The sequence below is a fragment of the Geospiza fortis genome, unplaced genomic scaffold, assembly GCF_000277835.1.
Source record: "Geospiza fortis unplaced genomic scaffold, GeoFor_1.0 scaffold130, whole genome shotgun sequence".
NCBI classification, from domain to species: domain Eukaryota; kingdom Metazoa; phylum Chordata; class Aves; order Passeriformes; family Thraupidae; genus Geospiza; species Geospiza fortis.
Window position 1 is genome coordinate 4,827,401 of NW_005054300.1, and position 4,679 is coordinate 4,832,079.

Consider the following 4,679-nt stretch of genomic DNA (forward strand, 5'->3'; position numbering starts at 1 on the left):
GGCCATGAGAGGGGGGGCCAAGGCGATGGAACCAGGGGGAGCGAGCCAGGCTCTGCTTGGTGCTGTCGGGCAGTAGGATAACAGGCAACGGGCAGTAGGATAACAGGCAACAGGCAGAAACTGATGCACAGGAAACTCCCTCCACCTGAATACAAGAAAGAACTTTGCCGTGCGGGTGACCACACACTGGAACAGATTGGTCAGAGTTTGTGGAGTCTCCCTCAGTGGAGATATTCCAGAACCATCTGGACGCGATCCTGTGCCATGTGCTCAAGGATGACCCTGCCTGAGTGGGAGCTTGGAGCAGATGACCGACTGGTCCCTTGCAGCCTGACCCATCCTGTGACACCCACCCAGGGAGTCTGGCTGGCCTGGGGTCTGAGTGGCCACCTGGGGTGTCCAGTCCGGCATGGGGGCCTGGGGCTGGGCAGGTTCAGGCACCTGTACAAAGGAATGAGAACAGAGCAAGTTTGGGGCATCCAGCCATGAAAGATCCTGGCTGGGGTTGAGGCCCTGGCAGCACACAGATGTTATGGGAGACATAAAAACGGGGCTTGAGTACTATAAAAGGCAACAGAACTGGTGAAGGGCCTGGAGCACAAGTCCTTTGAGGAGTGGCTGAAGGAGCTGGGATTGTGTAGTCTGAAGAGGAGAAAACTCAGGGCTGACCTTATCACTCTCCAGCTACCTGAAAGGAGGTTGTAGACAGGTGAGGATTGGCCTCTTCTCCCTGCTAGAAGTGACCCAAGTGACAGGACAGGAGGAAGTAGCCTCGAGCTGTGCTAGGGGAGGCTCAGACTGGACATTAGGAAGAATTTCTTTGCAGAAAGGGTGATTGGACATTGTAAAGGACTGGCCAGGGAGGTGGTGTAGTCACCATCCCTGGAGGTGTTTAGTGAAAGATTGGAAAGATTGTACATGGCACTTGGTGCCACGCTCTAGTTGACATGTAAGTGTTTGGTCATAGGTTGGACTTGGTGATCTCAGAGGTCTTTTCCAGCCTAATTGATTTTGTGATTCTGTGGATCAGGTCTAGACAGGGGCTGGGAGGCTCAAGGATGCTATGGGTGAGAGGGGGTCTTTGTTGGGATGGAACCATCATGCCTGGAGTTGATCAAGGTCAAGGTGTGAAAGGTGTGATGGAGGGGTGGGTGCTTGGGAGGGCTGGGGACCAGGATGGCAGTGACCTGAGGAGGGAAGGAGCAATGGAAGAGCCTGGCAAGGATGGAAGGCAGTGCTCAAAGATTGCCTGTGAAGAGTCTGGGAGCAGCTGTGACTCTAAAGGTGCACTGGACAACCCAGCCAAGGCAGGAGGAGGCAAGCCTGGGAGTTGGACCCTGTCTATAGAAATTGAGGGAGCTAGAAGAGAGCTTGTTGAGATGGAAGGGTTGGTTTTTGATACACAGCCTGAGAAGGGGCTGTGTACCAATCATGGCAGAGAGAGACTGGATGAAGGGGTTAAGTGTTCAGAGATGTCCAGGACAGAGTGCTCAGGGGCTGAAAGAAAACTGTCATTTGGGTGGGATGGACAGTCTGGTGAGTCAGTGGAAAAGCCAGTCAGTGTTTGGCTGGCTAGCATAGTTTGCTGGGATGTTGTGTGCTCTGGAGTTTTCTGCCATGGGCTGGCAAGATGAGGGACAGTCTGGGTTCAAAAGAAGAAATAAGAATAAACTGTGGGAAAGACTGGAAGTGGAGTTTTGATGTTGATGAGAGAAAGAAAGATCCCAGGGAGAAAAGAAGTGTTGGAAAAGAGAAATAAATTGTTTGAGAGGTACTATCAGGGGTTGAAGGGAAAAACTGGGTCTCTTGGGTGGAGGGCAATGCTGGGAGACAGGTGAGGTGTGTAGTACAGTCTGAACTGAGGTTGGAGGAAGGCTGGATGATGGACCAGGGTCATCCAGGTGCTGGAAACAGTTTGGGTTTAGATGCCAAGTTGTTGGGGTGGCACAAGTGGGATGCTGGCAAAGTACAGTGAGGACTAGAAGGAGGGGTTGGAACCATGGGTGAGGGATGATGACAGAGAGCTGTCATGGATGTAGATCCACTCATGAGGATGCTGCATGAAGAGAGAGCACAAGCAGAAGGCAGTAGCAATGGGGAAGGAGCTTTCCCAAGGGTAAAGCCTTATTTTGTCCAGGAGCCCTCTGGATATAAGTTGGATTCATGCAAGTAGAGGGATTCATGCATGGAAGGAGGTGTAAGCAAGAGCACCAAAGGCAGCTTCTCATCTTCACTGGGTTAATTCTGGCTGCATCCTTACCTGCTGGGTCACAGAGAAGACTGAGATAAAGCCTGTGGGGTCTGCTCTATTTCAGATGAGTTGGTGATGGGGAATGTCACACCAGGCACCAAAGCCATCACAGGGTGGACATCTGCTGTAAAGATGAGGGCAGCTGCCTCCAGCAGTGCAGTGCTTTGTGGGACACATTTGGCTTGCAGCTGCCAGATCTGCTCTTGTGCCTTATGATGTCCTGATAAGCTGCTGTAGTCTGGGATCTGGCTGCTCTTATCCAGGCATTTGTGTGCCGAGAGGGTGACTGGGTGTTTGCCAGTGTTCGTGTTATTTGATACAACATTTTACTGCCTCTTTGTCTATTTTCCACTTCTTGGAGTTGTTTTTTGAATTACAGCCTCTCAGGCAGGATGGGTGACACTTTGGGGTGCCTGGTGGGCTGGGTGGACTGGACAGAGGACTGGAGAGCAATGCACTATCTCTCTAGATTCTCAACTTTCACTAAAACAGAATAATCATTTGTGGTAGAAACTCTGAAACAGCAGCAAATACATCCAAAGCAGCTATGGCAGCCTGGGGGTATGGGTCAGCAGTCAGAAATCATCCAGACAGCTTGATGTAACAATTTACTGCTTGTCATCTGAGCCATGGTAGCTGCCTGTGAGCACGTTCCTGCCATGTCCTGATGGCACTGGGAAGCACTAAAACTCCCCTCAACGACTGCTTGCTCCAGCTCCAGTGCTAAGAGGGTTAATGCTGAGGTTTAAATTATTTCAGTGTTCATCCAAGTGAGTAAGTACAGAGGGGCAGTGTCTTCTTCTGCAGAGCATACGAGGATTTCTCACAGCTGTGGGGCAGGGGTGGTGGAAGGTCATAGTTGGAGCACAGAGGGAAGGATGAGCCATAAAACTGCAAAGCATGAGAGATGTGTAGAGCTGAAAGTCTTTGGCACCGTTAAGCGGCATCTGCAGTGGGCGCATGGCAAGGGCGAAGGGAAGCTGCTACATGAAAGGATATGCTGCTTTCCAAAGTTTAGGAAATGCTGTGTGAAGCAGAGCTTGTGGCTTCCTCGTCACAGTAATGCTTCCTATTGTCACTGAAATAACAATCTTTACCAAGAGACGTAGTGTGTTAGTGACAGATGCTGGGGCCAGAGGATGGCCAGTGTTTTTCTAAAACCATTGATTGAAGATGACATCATTATGTCAAAACCAGATTTGTCAAAGTGTGGCCCTGTTTTATAGTTGAGGAAACTGAGTCACAGAGTGCCTAGCTGACATAAGGCACATCTGGTGAAGAGGATAAAATAACAGCATAGCTAAATGCATAGTCAGGCATCTTTCTCCTGGTCTTGAGCTCATGTTTCTAGGAAAACCAGCATCTATGTCTTGCCTGCTCTTGGTGTACCTCATACTTAGAAATTCTTTATTTTGTCCCTTGTTCCTTGGCAGTAAGGCTCTATTTAAAACGTCCCCATTAAAAATGCTTTCAAGTATTGTAAGTGTCTCACTACTTTAGTTTTCAGTACAGTTCAATGTCCTGATTTTTAGTTTATTTTACTGATTGCTGAGAGGTTGATATGAGAAATCACCTGCAGATAGGAGAGTATACCAGTCACTGGCCAAGACTTTGAAGTTCTGAATTCAGACAGAGACTGCTGACATTGTCCAGTGCTGGGCATTGGCTCTTCTCTGCACAGGGCAAAATACTTCTTTCAAACCTGCTGAAACCAGAGGAGTTTGATTTTAATTATGAAAAGAGGATTCATGCTGGTATTGGTTTATGTATCAAACTGGAAAGTGCTGTGTGACCTCTTTGACAGAAAACTACATTAGTAGGTTTGAGCTGGAAAAACTCTGTAGGTGACTCGACTCCATTAAATTTTGGATTTCAATACAGGAAAGAAAGTCTGCATTGAATGACACCATATGGTGGAGACATGCAGTAAGCAAATGATTTTTTGGGAGTTTTGCCAGAGTAAGAAGTATTGAATAAACTGAGCTCAATAGATTAATTTACTTCGGTTGTATTTTGAAAAAGACTGGATGATTTTATGACCATTAGTGACATTTGCAGTTCTGCAGCCGAAGATAAAGGTAATCAGACGTCATTCTTCAGGGCACCAGCTAATCAGTGCAGTTGTCAGGAATGACTCGCCTCCTCCAGCTCTGTGTGTGCAGGATTGCACCCTGGATGACAAATGTAGCCTCATATATCCACTATGCAAGGCAAGATGTTTGGCTCAGCTAAGCCCCTCGTCCTTCCCTGTGTCAGCTCCTCCTGTGTGACTTTCTGAAATCATCACGTGTACCCTCTATCTTTAACTTACACTTTAAAAATTGTGAACTGCTACCATATTGCTTAACAGAAAGTAAATAAATAAATGGGTGCCCAGAGCTGTGCTAGGTGCTGTGCCGGCTCCCATGGTGCTCCCATGCCATGGAAA